Genomic DNA, 17,628 nt, shown 5'->3' with positions numbered 1-17,628 from the left:
AATGCCGTTATTCTCAGCAAGACCCCAACAGAGCTCTCAGGCACTGGGACCATTTAGTATTAATTCTTTGATCCTTCAGTCATGAAGCCCTGGCTGTTCATTTCCCCTGTGCTGTTTGCCTACTTCTTTCCTTTCCTTTCTGAAATTTCTTCTAGAGAGACAAAAACAGGTAAGACCAGAGAAAACCAATGAGTCCTGAAATGTCTCAATTTCCTTCACACCCTTCTGTGTAACCCTAACTGCGTGTCCATGGTTTCTTTCAACTTTGAGTTAATATCCTGCCACTAAACACTCAGACATTCAGGGAATTCTAAGTACCGTAGTTCCTGTTATTGGGTTTTTTTTTTTTGGTCCACTGTGTGATGGCGACTTTCCTCTCTCAAATGGCCTTGCCCAAGTAAACAAAGAGGTCATTGATTCCCATAATTTATCATTTTGTCTTTTTATGTTAGAAATAGTCAGAGTTGGACTTTAATGTCCTTGAAAAAGACATCATTCCTTAAGGAAATCTGAAACTAAATATTTAACAGCCTGAGAGACTGAATCACAAGTCTCTGGTCAAACGCTGGAAAGTTTTATCCTGAAATCAAGATGTTCTTTGCTTGTTTACTGGCAGAGGAAAAAGACAAAATATCAGCCAAAAGCCTCCACAGATCTGAGCAGAAATAACTCCTTAGCTAAAGCTGACCTGCACTCACCCCTCTGCCTTCTAGCAAGTCATCCTTTCCGTTTCCTTTGTTTTATGTATGGTTCCTTGAAATTACCAGGTTTTCTCACCAGTTTCCCAGTTTATTTTAAGTCTACCTCATTAAAATTCAGCTTCTCCCAGGGTATACCTTTGGTGCCACATTCACTAGTGCATTCCCAGGGCCCCATCAGTGCCTAGTACACAGCAAAACCTCAGAAATACCCATTGATGAAAAAAATAATCAGAGAAATGACTTTCTCTCTGGGTGTGCTACAAAATCATTTTAAAAGAATTTTTTTAATGCTTAAAGAAAGCCAAGTGAATATACATAAAGGATTCCTAATGTCATAAAAGTATAAAACTAGCTTACTCTTCCAATCTCTTAAAATGAGTTTAGGTTAAGAGTAGGGAAGAGTTGAAGTTCTAGACCAGATAAAGGCTGATTTGGGATGAATGAGGAAGTTATTAAGGATTAATGAAAAAGTCTGTTTGGGCTTCCCAGGTCCTGCAGTGGTAAAGAATCCACCTGCCAATGCAGAAGAGACACAAGAGACACTGGCTTCAGTCCTTGGGTTGGGAAGATCCCCTGGAGTAGGAAATGGCAACCTGCTCCAGTATTCTTGCCCAGAAAACTCCATGGACAGAGGAGCCTGACAGGCTACAGTCCATGGGTCTCAAAGAGTCAGTCACAACTGAGTATGCTCACACACACTGGGCAAAACCTATAGGTGGGGCTTACCTGCTCTCTGCCAGTTTTCCTGGTGTCAGCTGACCTTAGAGGATGGTGGGGATAAAAGACATGGAACACTGTCTTGTGAGCTCCTCTTACTTCTGGTCTTCCATGGTACAGGAGTCATTTGTGTCAAGTTAGCTGGCTAGAGAGGACAAGATGGTTGGATGACATCTCTGATTCAATGGACATGAACTTGGGCAAACTCCAGGAGTTGGTGCGGAACAGGGAAGCCTGGCGTGCTGCAGTCCATGAAATCGCAGGGTCGGACATGACTTGGTGACTGAAGAGCAGCAATCGCTGCCTCTGCCATCACTGCTAGAAGGCCCAGTGGTGATCTCAATTCTTGGGACCACTACTGACCACATCTCCAGGAGGAGATGGAAGCGTTTCTTGGGGAATAATTCTTCATGGCTTTCTTACGGTTCTGTACCCCTCATTAGCTGAGGTGCTGACTGCCTTTGTTCCAGGCTATCTTTCTAAGGATTTTTGTACAATGAATAGCCTTCAAAGGTTGAAAGAAAACATCTCCCCCCAGGGTAGAAAGCAGGATTGTCGCCCATTGTAATAAAGAACATGACGCCCTCCAGGGCAGATGCTGGGCTTGTTTGCTTGCAGTCCATTATCAGAGATGCAGGTTTCCAAAGCTTGGGCTTGCTCAGCTGAAATGTAAACCCTTGTGTGTGTCACTTATGCCTAGGCTGCCGCTCCATGGGACTTGGGGACTTGTGAACAGGAAACACACGCTGCTCCCTGGGCCCTGACTCAGAAATGTTGTTTGTCTAATTCGGGACTCTCGTGTCTTCTGCCAGTGCTTTTCAGGAGGCTAACTGACTAGCTTGCAGGTAGCTTGAAACCCTTCACTGTTCTTGATGGTCCCCTATGCCCCACCCTGTGCCAAGGTCCTTTATTTCCTGCAAAATCAAAAATTCTGGCAAGGGATCCATGTGGGACATAGAACCCTTCCCTGAGGAGCAGAGAACTGCAGCCTCAAGACCGTGGTAGGCAATCCAGTGGTGATAAATAGAGGTATGTCCAAGTCTAGGAAATCGACATTGTCTGTATGAAGATGATTACAGAGTGACTACTGTAATAATAGGAATGCTAATTTATTAGTCATAGACTCTTCCTTCATGTAAGATACTCCATGAATGTTATTCAATGAATAAATGAATCAGTAGCCTTCCTGCTTCCAAACATGGTTTGAAGAGATTTCCAATGGAAAAAAAAAAAAAAAAGATCATTTGTGTATTGAAAGAAGAATGGGAAGAGGTGATTCAGGACAAGAAGGGGAGGAGGGTATGAAAGGTACAGTTTTGCCAGGCACTTTTAAGACTTTGTTTCACTTAATTTTCAAAGGACCCTTCAATAAGAAAGCTCTAGAAAAATATGAAATGGCTCTGTGAATGTAAGGTCCATTGGGTAGCTGGCTCCTATCCACCTCTGCTAGGAAATGGTGCATGCAGAGTTTGAACTCAGGTTTATTGGATTTTGAGGGACCCATTTCTCTGCACAACATCACACTGATGGCCTCATCCCAAACTGGGGCTTTCTGACAGCTCATCAAAGAGAAAGGTGGATGAAATGCATGGTCTAAAAGAGGAAAGCCTATTAGGTTCCTCTCTCATGGGTTTGCAAAGAGGTGAACACAACTTAGCAACTGAACAACTCATCTCACAATAGAAGGAAAGAATGGGGAAAAAGAAAAAGAAGAATACAAGGCAAATATAGAGAAGAGGAAAAAAAAGCCTGCAATTTTAGCTACAATGTCAGATAGGGTATATTATTTACTGTTCTGAACCCCTTCAGCTTGGAAACTGCAATAATAACAATAATCATTCTTATTATGTAAGTCCATTAAACTAAACACCGATGATCTTATTAAGTGTATCATTCTACTAATATCTTTAGCAGAATTTGCATTTGAAGAAAAGTATAAGATGATAAAAGCATGACTTGACAAAACCTGGCTGTTCTGTTAATGCTAGCGAGTTAGCTGCAGTGATTGTTACTCAAAGTAGAACCTTAGCTTCTCTGGGAGTTCTGGAAAGCTCTATGTAAAGGTTATCTTTAAAGTGTAAGAGCATGCTCTGAACGGAGACTTTTTTCTATTTTTTTTGGTAAGAAAAATTTGATTTTCTTAGGAATATTTGCTGTTAGCTCAGCTATCTAACACAAAAAAGAGTATTTTGTTTCAGATGGGGCAAAATATAGATCTAAAAATTTTAAGTGGATCATGGTTTGAAAGGGGAGTGATTAGTGTGATTTAAAGCAGTTTTAATTTTATACTTTAAAACTGTGTGTGTGTGTGTGTGTTTGTGTGTGTGTATTAATGATAACCTAATTTTACTGCCCCAGACTTAAAGATTTCTTGCTGCCTGGAAAACTAGTTCATCTATTAGTACTGAAATTGATTCAAGGTATTTGTGCTCAAATTTCTCCCAAGAAGCCTCCCGCCTTTGTTCTGTAGGGACACCCAGTTCCGACACTGTTCTTAATATCCTGTTTTCGTTTGTCAGCCCTCTTGTCCTTTTCAATGCCCTGTTCCCATGTTCCCTGTCTGTCTCATGTGGTGCTTTACAATAACAATTCAGAACAAAAGAGTCCCTCCTCTTTCTGTTGCCTTAAAAAAAAAAAAAAAAAAAGACTTCATTCCCTGACTGTAGGGCTTGAGTGATCACGGGAAGTATTGAAAACATGTTCTTTATAAGAGTTAACCAGGAGTTGTAAAGGAGGGTTACTTTTCTTTATTTTTTAAGATCGCAAAGTGGCTTCAGGGTCACGTGAACACAAGGATTTTGTGTATGGCTGACTTTGAAGTGGAGAGTAAAAGCAATTTCCGTTGAGAAGAGAAACTATGATATTGGAGATAATTCCCGTATCTATTCTTAGAATAAGAATTAGTTACTGTGTAACATTGTCATTACCTGAGGACACAGTTGTGCCTGTCATGTCCTCAAACCTAAGAGAAAAGTTGGGCATTGCCATACTGGCCATCATCCACACCTATCTACTCATACATTTTCCTCCTGGTGATAAGTTGCGGGAAGGGGAGAGTGTACAAGGGGCAAGGGTTTTTCTATGTAGAATTTTCTTGCAAAAATCCAGCTCCACTGGTCTTGTCCTTCAGAGACTAGACCTCTTAAATGGTTTTGCTCATTTTGGGGTCACCTCTTTGAGATATGAGTGACAAATTTTGGGGGTCACTTTTAAAAGTTGGTGTGTTTTGATTTTTCATGTAGAAATTATTGACAGGTTTCTGTTTTTACATGTAGGAAGGAAAGTTTTTTCTCATGCAGGACAGATGCTGTGACCAAGAGGTATGTGAAGAGTACTGGCAAGTCCCAAGGAATTTTGCAAAGGTGCTTTTATACCCATATGTGTGTGGGTGTGTACATATATATCCAAAGCTAACTGCATTGTAGGTATACATAGGATTTTATATAGACATAGAAGTAGTTCTCTGAATGTATGTGGAAGTGCCTACTGTATTCTGAATACACTTGGAAAAGCATTTAGGAAAGGCCGTATTGGAGCCCTTTTTATCTGATTGATTTCACAGGACTCAGTGGCCTCCATTTCTGCCACCACCACACTGTTGGGCCTGCGCATCCAGAAGGTTCGATTTAGATTTCTGTCAGGAGACTAAATGTGACACATTCTCACTCCCTTCTTCCTCTTTCAAGTCTGCTCTCACGGCCTTCAGAACCAAATTCTTGCCTGACACCCAGTACAGCATAGACCTGGAAAACATCAGTCATTTTCAATTTAGTGTAAAATAGGTTCCATTTGTCTTTAAAACCGGATGCTTTCTTTCTTAACATAAACTGGAAAAACTGAAATGTCGGCGTCCCCCCAACAGTGGGAAATTTCCTGTTGAGGTGGTCGGATTGTGCACTCTAGAAGATGATAGAATTTATTGTTGTTTATCATTTTCCTTGGCTTTTGTGGGACAGAGTAAATGTTTCCTGATGTCTCAGGCTAATTTTTCCACAACAGCGCCAAAATGTCTCAGAGAAATCTTGACAATTTTCATGTTGTTTTAACAAAAGCAGTCCTTCAAATCTCTTAATGAACAGGTCTTTCCAGTTCTATTGGATGATGTACATGTGTCCCTTCCATGGACAGTGAGGACTCCTTTGGGAAGTCATTTGTAGGTGAAATTGAGTAACCCTTTTGTTTATTGTTAAAAGACAAACAAAATTATGGTTTGTAGAGACATAAGTCTAGAAAACGTATGTTTGCGTTTTTATGTCCAAACATGCGAGGCGTGCTTTGGTTTACCATGAGGGGTGCAGTGGCATGAAAGTAGGTGTCGCAATGTGCAGCCCAGGTGATACAGGGAAGCCGTTCTTGCCTGCTGCTTGCCCCTTATCAACATTGTTCTCTAGGGACCTCCCTGGTGGTCAGGTAGTGAGGACTTCACCTTCCAATGCAGGGGTTGTGGGTTTGATCCCTGGTCAGGGTGCTAATACCCCACATGCCTCATGGCCAAAAAACCCAAAAACATAAAACAGAAGCAATATTGTAATGAATTCAATTAAGGTTTTAAAAATGGTTGACATCAAAAAAATAATTTAAAAAATGTTTGATGGACTTTGACATTAAAAAAATGTTCTTTAACTTTCTTGGGTTGAGTCCAAATATCTGGTTGATAAATTGAATTGTGCAGGTTTGCAACCAATGTTGGTTTTTAATTTAAATTTTTTTTTTACACTTTCCTGATGATTTACTTTCGTTGCAATTTCTTGCCTTGTGCAGTGTGATAAGCAACATCCTTGAAAGAACTGCAGTGCAGGGCAGGTTTTTCTTTTTTTGCTTTTGGGAAGACGACTTCCCTTTCTTCCTTCAGACAATCAGCTTTTAAAAGATTACTTTCCATTCTTGATTCACTCTTTCTTTGCCATTCTGGAGAGTGAAATCTGGGACACTCATCGCAGATTTGCTGTGTGTGTGTGTTTATGTTTGTATTATATGTACATATGCCTGCAGTACAGCAGACCCAGGTTCAATCTCTGGCCCGGGAAGATCCCCTGGAAAAGGGAATGGCAACCCACTCCAGTATTCCTGCCTAGAAAATCCCTTGGACAAAGGAGCCTGGCGGGCCACAGTCCATGGGGTCACAAAGAGTCGGACACAACTAAGCAGCTTTAACTCCTGTATGTACATATACACGTATGATATGCCTATATGATATGCATGTAGACAATATACGTATATATAGTATCTATACATATGTGTATATATATGTAAAGCTTGCTTGTGAGTGTATGCACATATGTGTATATTTATAGGTATAGTTTCAGTTGTTTCTCAGGATGACAGATTGTGATTTAGATCTCTTTTCTCAAAGAAACAATGACTGCTTTATTGTGTCTATACAAGAGATCATGACTCCTGATATAGCATTTAAAAAAAAAGACTTCTTCTCGATAGTGTATTTTAATTCAAAAGATAGATGCAAGGTAATACATTACCTTTTTTTGTTAAAAAAATAACAAAGCAGTGTCCCGAGCATAATGTGATCACGTACTCAGAAGGAGGCTGAGAGGATCAAAATGTAAGGGAGTCCTGTGTGCGTTGGTGACCCCGGGCAGTGGGCAGGCACGACTCCCATTGGCAGCGTACAAAGCTGGCATCCGGCGCTTAGCCGTCGGACACTGACCCGCTCTTGATCCCTGTGAGCAGTGAGGGTACAGATCCTAGTCGCAAATCATGCTTTGGGGGCGGGGGGACTAGGCAGCGGGTATTGACCTGACCTGAGCTGCCTTTTCATTTGGTTCAGATGAGCACTGAGTGGGCTAGGGCCCAGGGGAGCCACGACGGGGTCCGAGGAAAGGGCAGTTTGAAAAGCCAGAGAGAGTTTTGATTCTTCAACTCAGCAAGCCTGGCGGGGTGGATGAGGTGGAGCTGGCCTTCCTGGAATTGTCGCGTCGATTTTCCTGTTGTGTTTCACTGTTGACGCTCTCACAGACATACAGGACCGCTCCGGCACTGCCTGCCACCCACCATCTGGTCTCGGTGGCCTGTGTGTCATTTCGTGGGTCCCCCTCCTCTGCCTACGGCGATGTTTCTTCAAAAAGAACTAGGGTGCAGTCCATTGGTGGGTATTCAAGGCAATCTTTTCGTAAGAATCTGTGGAGATGCTAAAAGAACTCTTTTGGACAACTGTGCTGTTTCCTGTTTTTAACCTGTTTATCCGTCTTTCAGTAGGATGAATGGCATTTCTGAGACTGTTGAGGGGGTTTCTTCACTCTTAAGACAGGGCAGAATCAAGCAGTTGTTCCTGGAGAAATCAGGATTTTTTTTTTTTTTTTGCATTGTCATTTGTGTCTTTTTGCTTATCTGCTTGTATAAATGAACTCCAGAAGGTGTATTTAAGCATTCTGTTAAGTAAATTTGGAAGACTGGGTTTCAATTAAAATAACCAGACAGTGTGACCTAGCTCCCATTTCTCCTTAATTTTTATCGTTAAAGCCTGGATATCCCTGAAGACATCTGCCAGGCTTCCAAGTGATTCTTTTCAGGAATGTTCATTCATTATTAATCAGGTTGTGTGGGCAAGAGAGTATGTGATTATTTTAAAGAATGTCCTGGAGATCCAATTACTAAAAAATGAGCGAGTTCTAGACAGACGTGGATGGACAGAAAAGGGTTTGCGAACAGATTAATTCAATTTGCATGAATTCCACCAGGTGGGTGTTGACTGAAATTAAAAGTCTTTCCTGACTCTCAGTTCAGGTACCAGGTAAAACATTTTTTAACTCCAGTACCCCTTAGAATACAGGTGAAATGAGAACTGATTAAAACATCTCTTGTCCTCATTAGTTATTTTAAAGCTTGGGGCTAGTGCCTCAGTGCTTATCTGCATGCCACTTTTTGTTTTTCCATCAGTTCCTCTGGTCCCCTACAATGTGGTTGGCAGAAATTCTCACTTGTCTGCTGTGATGAAGTGAACGGATTTGTGTGCTGATGATTGGAGGTTAACCACAGTGATACTTGAGAGGCATTACCTTTAGAAGGTTATGGGATCACTTTTTTCACCTGTTCCTACTCGATGTATTATTTCTACTGTTGCTTTAAGAGCCTTTGTGCATTTTGACTGTTCTGTGCCGTAATTTGGGGTGGGATAAATTGTGGTATCAGTTTCTAGGCTTTCAGGTTGCCTTTACATTCAATTGAAGCTCCCTTGATCCCTCTTTCTATCCTATGGTTCTCTTTTATTGTGCATTTACTGACTCACCTGCTTCTCAAATCAGCCAGGATTCTAATGAGTAAAATAGTATTTGGGTAGTGTTTTTACTGTGTGGTATTTATAACTCAAAAATGAAAAACTAAACCAGGATAGAATATGCAGATATTGAGTGCTTGTATTACGTTTTAAAAATACTTGGTTTGTGGTGAATTCATCTGGGGTGGAGCTCTCAGTTTTTACTGAGTTTCTGTTAGATCATGTTTGGGGTTTGGAGATGCAATTTATCTGACGTGAGACCAAGTCCTTTCTGAGTTTAGTCTCTTTTGCAAATCCTGCCTCACCAACTGAGGTTCAGTTTCAGTATTTTCCAATTCCCAAGTTTTTAGTCCTCTGAAAGTCTGTATTTCTGCTGATCCAAGATGAAAACATTATTCCACAGTCCTTTAAAAAATACTCCACCTATGGCTCTGGAAAAGAGAGAATCCCGTAGCAAAAATTCAGATGGCAGTAAGTCTGCTCAGTCTTAATTACTTATGTGAAGAGAGAGAACAGGAAATTGACTTGATCCTGTTTCTGAAATTTATGACTCTTGAAGACGTAAATGTATGCATAGCATTTCCAAAGCTGTCTCTTTTTTCTGATACTTTTAGGAATTTCCTTTTCCAAACCAGTTTTAGGTGACTTGGTGTAACGTTGTGCAGTTTTGACGGTGTTTGTCCTCTCAGTTGCATTTTGGTAAAACATCAAGCTTGGTTTCCATACGCCAGAGCTATTTATGGGGAGAGATGGAGGAAGTGCCTTGCAAATCATCTGGGCAGTGGCTGAGAGTGACCTGATATTAACAATTGACCACAGGCCACCCAGTGTTGGTATCCAAGTTTCTTCCTTGGTCTGGTGACTCATTAATTTCCCTCATGGTGATGGCTTTCAGAACTGTACAAAGTGAGGTCCTTAAAGTAAAATTATAGGTGGCTAAAATGCATGTTCTTTTTCACAGTCTCCAAATGAGAAAAGTGATTACTTTTGATGGAGTATGCAGACATGACATAGAACACCTGTAGGGAAGCATTGAGAGTGGATTTGCCTTATGATTAAGACACCAATGTCTCTATTAAGAGAAATTGGGAATAAAAAAGTCAGGGATGATGTGCTGATAATTGTGTGCATGCAAAGTCGCCTCAGTCATGTCAGACTCTTTGTGACCCCATGGACTGTGGCCCACCAGGATCCTTTGTCCGTGGGATTCTCCAGGTAAGAGTGTTAGAGTGGGTTGCCATACCCTTCTCCAGGGGATCTTCCTGACCCAGGGATAGAACCCGAGCCTCTTAAGGCAGGTTCTTTACCACTGGAGTCACTTGAGAAGTTCACAATTTAATGTCTCCTTATTCTAGCGGGTGATTGAATTCATAGAATGCCCTTTGTCTGGAGATTCCTTGGTCACTTCTTGATTATATATGGGTGAAATTCCCATGGAACTTTGAACTGGAAAGGCTGTTCATCGACTTTGACTAGGGATTAAACTTTGCAGTGCATGCCATCTTCACAGGGGTCCTAGGTGTTTCTTCAAGGTGCAGGTTATGGTTGTCATAGCAGAAGTCAGGAGAGACTACAAGGACTAAAGCTGTGAAATTCTAAAATGAGCTACCGAGCAGGATGGTGGGAAGGCTTGTGACAGCAGAGGCAGGGAGTTAAATGTTTTCTCTGCGTTGACTTGTCAGATGAATAGTTTTGCATCTTACTTCAAAGCAGAAGCCAAAAAAGATGAAACCAACATATACGAACCCTCTTAACTTCTGTCTCCCTGCTTTAGCACATTCATCCCTAAAGGCAGTCCTGCTGAGTTCAGCCATTTCCCTTCTCGAGCCTAATACCATCTCTGAATTCTTTCAGTCCCAAGGGCCTTGTCTTCTATTGGGAACTTTCTCCTCCCGTCTCTTTGCTTCCGTATCCTGTACCCTGGACAAAAGAAGGCCTTTCTCCCTCCAGGAAAGTCCTCCTCCTGGAATGAGTGCTGGTTAAAGATGATGATACCTAGAGCCCAGAGGGAGCAGTGGCTTCTTCCGAGGCACCTGGGTCAGCCAGCTCACCATAAGCATCGCCTGGGTGTCCAGGTCCAGTCTCTCTGTGGTGCTCACTGCTAGCTCTCCTGCTGGCTTTCTATTGATGAAAGTGAAAGTGAAACTCACTTAATCATGTCCGACTCTTTGCGACCCCATGGACTGTAGCCCACCAGGCTTCTCTGTCCCTGGAAGTCTCCAAGCAAGAATACTGGAGTAGATTGCCATTCCCTTCTCCAGGGGATCTTCCTGACCCAGGAATCAAACCCAGGTCTCCTGCATTGTATGCAGATTCTTTACCAGCTGAGCCACCAGGCTGACTAGTGATGAATTTTCTGTTGATCTATAGATGATTTTTCCTTAACTCACAAAGGCATGAGTGTCTTATATCCAATTTCTATCATGCAGAGTTTTGAAGGGGGAGGTAATCTTCTGGCTCAGGCTATCCATTCACTACTACTACTACTACTAAGTCGCTTCAGTCGTGTCCGACTCTGTGCGACCCCATAGACGGCAGCTCACCACGCTCTCCCGTCCCTGGGATTCTCCAGGCAAGACACTGGAGTGGGTTGCCATTTCCTTCTCCAATGCATGAAAGTGAAAAGTGAAAGTGAAGTCGCTCAGTCGTGTCCGACCCTCAGCGACCCCATGGACTGCAGCCCTCCAGGCTCCTCCATCCTTGGGATTTTCCAGGCAAGCGTCCTGGAGTGGGGTGCCATTGCCTTCTCCAGTCCATTCACAATTGGCCTCAAATTTCGATTATGAATGTTACCTCCATATGAAATTCATGTTTGTGCTCACACATGCCTGCCTATATCAGTCCCAGGGCTAATCTGATGACTCATTTAAATCTGCGACTCCTTACTGATCACTCTGTTGGGTACTAGGAAATACTCCTTTTAAATAAATATTTTAGTTATTTTGTGAAGAGGATAGTTATTTTGTGTCTTTCAGCTAAAGCTTTACTTGGCTAATGGTAAACATGTGAGTCATGTCACGCTATTTAGAGCCATCTTTTAAAATGTTCTTCTTGTGGAATGTGAAATCCCTCCACACCATAGTGGCCAGGGCTCTTCGGACCTCTTGGAAGCTTGTCTCTCATTTTTTTAAAAAAGCAGAAAACAAAAGAAAATGGAGCATGAAACAAAAAAAAAAGTGACAAGAGAAAAAAGTGATTTGTGCTAGGAAGAAAAGCAAAGACAACTGCTAAGAGCAGAAAATGGTCCTATTTCCTGGGTCTCTGGTACAGGAGGTGAGTGATTGGGACTAAGATTAAAGAAGCAGCTTGGGAGAAAATTGGGCAAGGTTTTTAAAAGATAAGATGTCAGGACTGAGACTTTGGGCAGCAGGGAGCTGCTCAATGTTTTGTGCCTTTAAAAAGTCACCAGAAGAAATGATGATGCCAAAGCATGTTGCACAGGTGAAACTGAAAGACAAAAAGTGGGAGGCAATAAGTCAAATTAGGAGGTATTTTTGTTCTTGTGTAGGGTTTGTTTTTGTTCATTTGTTTTGGGCAATAGTGTGGGAATACAGTAGAGATCTGGATCAACACAGAGGCAGTAAGAACAGAGAAGTCAAAGAACTACTAAGATTTGGTATTTGCATGTCTTGGCTAATGATTTGGCTTTGGGGAAAGGTAAGTGTATGGTTTCCTATTATGCTGTGACCAAGTACCACAAGCTTCATGGCATTAAAGAAGAACACTGGGAGTTGTTAAGTCTGACACTGGTCTCACTGGGCTATAATTAAGGTATATCTACAAGGCTGTATTCCTTCTGGAAGTTCTAGCTGTGATCCTCATCTTTTTTGGCACCAGGAACCAGTTTTATGGAAGATTACTCTTCTGTGGACCAGGGTTGGGGGATGGTTTCAGGATGATTCAAGGGCATTGCATTTGTGGTGCACTTTCTCTTAGTATGACATCAGCTCCATCTCAGATCGTCAAGCATTATATCCCAGAGGTTGGGGACCCCTGATCTAGAGGATAATCTGTTTCTTTATTTTCTCTATCTTCTGGAGGCTGCCCATATTCCTTGGCTTATGGCCTCCTCCCATTTTCAAAGCAGTCTTATCAGGTCTTTTTCAAGTAGCATCATCTGACACTTCTTTCTTACTTCCTATTTCCACTTTTAAGGACTCTCATGATTATATTGAGTCCCACTGGATGATATAGGCTCATCTCCTTGTTTCAAGGTCAGCTGCTTAGCAACCTTAATTTCCATCTGCAACCTGAACTCCCATTTGCTTTGTAAGATAGCTTTGGTGGGGCAGGGACATGATTCTGCCTCCCCTGAGAGGGAGGAGTAGAAAATGAGGCAAGCCTCTGAGTTGTGCTAATCAGGAGAATGGAAGCACCATGAGGAGATACCAGGAAGCTTGGAGAGCAGATGGGTTTGGGACAGAAGCTACTAAGTCCCATGGGATGCACACTGTGAGTTGAGGTGCTTATAGTAAATGAAGCAAGATACTGTCCATGCTACGAGATGGTGCTGTGAGAGTCTCGCGAGCCTAGGAGTCAGAGAGGCAGTACATGGATGAACAAACAACCTGGACATCTTTTTGATGGAAGGTAGCCTGGCCCTTTTAAAAACACCTAGGCTTTGTGGCTCAGCTGGTAAAGGATCTGCCTGCCAATGCAGAAGACTCAAGAGACGCTGGTTCGATCCCTGGGTCAGGAAGATCCCCTGAAGTAGGAAATGGCAACCTGCTCCAATATTCTTCCCTGGAAAATTCCATGGACAGAGGAGCCTGGTGGGCTACAGCCCATGGGGTTGCAAAGAGTCAAAAGTGACTGACTGTACATGCATGCACACACAGGCTTGGCTTAGCTGGAGAAGTCAGATGTGTTTAGAGAAGAAAACCAGAAAAGCCCCATCTCAGTGCTACACAAAATGGGGAAGGGGAGGTAAAGGAGGCAGGGAGAGGTGTGGAAAATAAATATCTGTTTATTCATTTTTCATTTTAAAGAAGTGCTTTCCTCCGAAGTCTTGAGTCTGTAAGAAAGTTTTGCGAAAAGATGTCTGGCGGCCAGTGCTTCCCAGGATCCAGTGCTTAGCTGCATCCTGTGACCAAAGCCTCTACCGCTGAGGGCTGTGATTGCAGAGAATTGGAGAGAACATCTGTGGGCTACCTCAGGGACACACAGCTAGGAAAGCAGAGCTGTGGATCAGACTCCATTGTCTGGCCACCCGCCCAACTCTCTCCCCTCACTCTTCTGTGCCCTGTTATGGACCATAAATGGTGGACGAGCAGAGGTGTGAACTGTGAATTGTTTTGCATCCCTGGTTTGTTGCAAAGGTTCCCACGATGACCGACATCCTCCTCTGAATGAGAACCAATCAGCCCATTCAGAAAAATCTTGAGCTATAGCATTTCCTGACGGTGATATGCACGTCTGATTTCCTTCCATTGTAGTGAAGGCTAAGAGTCAATGTCTCTCTCTCTCTCTTAATTGGAGGCCTGGAAATTAAATTGCAGGAGTTCAAAAAAGAAAAAGATAACATTTTCACAAAATCTACTCCCACTCCCACATCTCTGTGTGCTTGATGACCCCCTCTTCATCTCTAAAACCCACCTTGTATGTTGCCTCCTTCAGGAAGCTTCTACATCCTCTTCTCCCCCAGTCTTTTGTTATGTTGGATGACAATTTGTTTTTTCTCTCCCATAATAGACCATAAGATCACTGAAGGTGGAGGGGAGTGGGCAGGTGTTATCATTAGTTGTCCCAAGACCCCTTACCTAGAGGGAGTTCACTATTTGGTGAAAGAATGAATGGTATTTTCATGTCTCAAAAAAAAAAAAAAAAGATTATTTTAAAGAAAGCTAGAAAATAAGCCATGCCATTTTTTTTTAAGAGAAGGGAATGGCATCTGTGCTTAGTGGTAATATATTGTTGAGTGGTTTCACAAGAATATCGCTACCATGGGAAAATCTGGATAAAAGTAATAAAAATGAGATCTGCTGTAGACAGCAAATCAAAATCCCTTCGTCTCTGGCAGCCTACAGGCCAGAGGTTCAGAAAAATGGCCAAATCTCACTTTGCATCTCGATATTTTGTCATCAATACAATTAACCAACAGCATTTATAGCGTAGATACTTGTATAAAGCGCCACGCCAAGCGCCAGGGCAATAAAAGAAAAAATGATCCATTTCTGAGCGGCTGCTATTAAATCATTCTTAGGTAAATTGCCCCTGAGGACTTGACTCACATCGTGTCCGTGGATGGCAGGGTGGAATCCTGTCGTCTGGCATTTCCCATTAGCACTCGAAACTTGTGTGCGCTTGTTGAAGTCTTATCCTGCCGGCGTGGCTATTGTTGCCAGTGCGGCATTTTATTCATACCTCTCTGAAAGTGCTCTTCATTTCTATTTTGTTGACTCTACATGTCTCTGTCTTCTAAAATACGGGTCAGCAGAATAAGATATGTATGCCAAATCCAGCTTGCTACCTGCTTTTATAAATATAATCCCATTGGACAGCCATGATCATTCATTTCTGTATTGCATATGACTGCTTTTGCCTGCTACAGTGGCAAAATTGAGTCATTGCAGAAGAGACTGTCTGGCCTGCAGTACCAGAAACATGTACTGCCTTGGCCTTGATAGAGAAAGTTTGCTGACCTCTGTTCTGACATATTGAGAGATTATTGAAAGCAAGGATTATGTTTTATTGTTTCTGGGTTCAGCCCCAACGTTGGTACTTATTTAACTCAATCAATGAATGTTCGAGTCTTAATACATGTGAGACACTGTTTTAGGTGCTGGTGGTACGTCCCTCAAAGAGCAAAGCAAAGTCTGTGCCCTCCTAGAGCCTGATACTCTAGTGGTGGGGCCATGGGGAGAGATGGAGCAGTGAACAAACTAATAGACTATGTCAGTGAATGTTATGGAAGGAAACAAATGGATATGGGGAAGACAGGTTGCCATGATGGGTAAATGGGTGGTCGCAGTGGGAGTAGGGGAATTCATTTCATGTGGGTTCATGAAGAAGGTGACGAGCAGTCATTCCAATGACCTTGCCAAGGGGAGACAGGACGTGCGTGGTGCGTTTGAGAGATCACAAGGAGGCTATGTGCCCAGAGCAGAAGAAGGGCTGGCGTGGGAGGAAATGAGGTCATTGTCTGAGTCTGTGTTTTCTGGGGCTGGTTTTATTCTATGAACTTCTCCCTGAGTGAGATGGGAAACCCCTGGAGGCTTGAGCAGAGGCGAGGCAGACTCTGTCGTGTGTTAACAGGCTCTTCTGAGTGGAGGATAGACTATGGAGGGGTGGGGGGCAACAGTGAGAAGAAGCCAGGAGACCATTTAGAAAAATACTGTGATCATCCAGGTAGGGGAGGATGTTGGCTTGGCCCATGATCATAGAGGGAAGGAGATGAGGAGGAGGCCTGATTCCAGCTTCTCGAGCTAGCTCACTACCTAGCATTCAGTAAATGTCTCTTGAATAAAATGTCAGTGTTTCCCTTGGGGTCTGCAGTGGAATCCCCTGTAGAAATTCTGACTGTGCTACTCTGGGATGAAATTCTGACACCTGCCTAAAAATGCAATCATGAAAGCTCTCCAGACAAGCTCAGTCCTCTGGCGAGATCTATCAGTAGGTGTTCTTGTTTCACCTGCCAACATAGTAGACCAAAGGATCTACCTTTTTCCTTTACTTGACATGCTTCTGCTGATGGTAAGTGAGAAGATATTTGACTGAGAGATTATTCTGTTTTCCCATGATTAACCAAAATGACGATTAATGGGTAAAACCTTTCAATTTATTCTAAGCCATCTGTAGGAAGGAGTTGGCCAGGACTGAGGGCGGATCATAAGTTTCTCAAAACAGCAGTCCTGGGCTTTCCATTGCAGGTCGTGCAACAATAAGCAATCTTTAATATTTCAAATCTCAGCTGCCCGTTTATCCTTTCTTCTATAGTTAATATCAGAAGATGGCTGGAGAGGTCTTTAAGATGCCAGGCTTCTATGAAGCCGGCAGCTCTTTAATTTTTCACGAGGCCGGCACATCCTTTATGCTTTTAATGATCAGCTACCGTTTGGTTGATAACGAGATGAGCACTGGTTTAACCAAAGCACACCATGGTATTTCTGAGGGATGCTGTTTCAGAGAGGGTGAGGGCATTCTAGAAACAGTGACTTTTGTAAATAAATGGAGGTGTGAATACAAAAAGGCTGATTGTCAGAATCACTAAACAGCTTCGGATGTGAAGCCTTCCCATGAATCCGGCTGAGAAAACCCCCTGGAGGGTGATTTGAACATCGCCTCTCCTGGGTGAACTGCACTATTGGGTGAACGGCACGATTCTCCCACAGTCCGCAGCGGGCTGCAGCTAATGCGCCCCTCACCGTTGCGCAGACCTCTGCTAATGGCCTTGAAAGGGAGAAGGTTCAAAGAGGCTTGGTTCCCAGGCCTGCTAATGAGCATGAGGCCTCTTCCCTCTTAATGAGCCAGGGTTTATGTGGGATTCTTTGCCCTCCCCTTTTTGAAGGGAAGGCAGGCGAGAGTTCACAAAGCAGCAAGTCTTGCCGTCAAGGGGAGCGTGCAGCTGGGCCACCCGAAGACAGCCTGGAGGGGAGCAACAAAGCTGCCAGAGGTCGTGCCCAGGCCAACGTGGCTCTGAGTGTGAGGCTAGACTCCTGCTAGCCATGCCTGTCGCTGGCTACAGTGACAAGCCCTTGATGGGAGATTTTAGGCTGGGAGGGTTGCTTATGGTCCGTCGGCAGCCCTTTAAATTTCCTCTGTGGAGCGCGACTACCTTCAAGTGCTTTCTAAACTGCAGTCGTCACCATTGTTATAACTTAGCAAGTGAATATTGTAGCCACTACGATCCTTGTTCTCATGAACCACGTTGTTAGTACTCAGCTCACCGCAGCCGCTAAAAAGGCCCCCAGATATTTTTCTCCACTTCTCTCTGCCCACCCACGTCCCACTGCTGGATTAAACAATAGAATTATTCAGAAG

At 43.1% G+C, this 17,628-nt stretch overlaps 1 protein-coding gene across 4 annotated transcripts in view; it reads left to right on the top strand.

Annotated features, from left to right (window-relative positions):
- MID1 (midline 1) overlaps positions 1-17,628 on the top strand; it is a 278,177-nt gene that overhangs the window by 121,670 nt on the left and 138,879 nt on the right. The window contains exon 1 of one of the 4 annotated variants that reach the window (XM_027533217.1): positions 7,387-7,521. The exons of the other annotated variants lie outside the window; for them this stretch is intronic. The gene's annotated coding sequence lies outside the window, so the exon portion shown is untranslated. Of the gene's footprint in view, positions 1-7,386; positions 7,522-17,628 lie in introns of those variants that run through there. 4 annotated transcript variants of the gene reach the window in all.

Source organism: Bos indicus x Bos taurus, chromosome X (assembly GCF_003369695.1).
Source record: "Bos indicus x Bos taurus breed Angus x Brahman F1 hybrid chromosome X, Bos_hybrid_MaternalHap_v2.0, whole genome shotgun sequence".
Lineage (NCBI taxonomy): Eukaryota > Metazoa > Chordata > Mammalia > Artiodactyla > Bovidae > Bos > Bos indicus x Bos taurus.
Note: the sequence above shows the minus strand (reverse complement) of the source record. Positions and strands in the feature narration are given on the sequence as shown.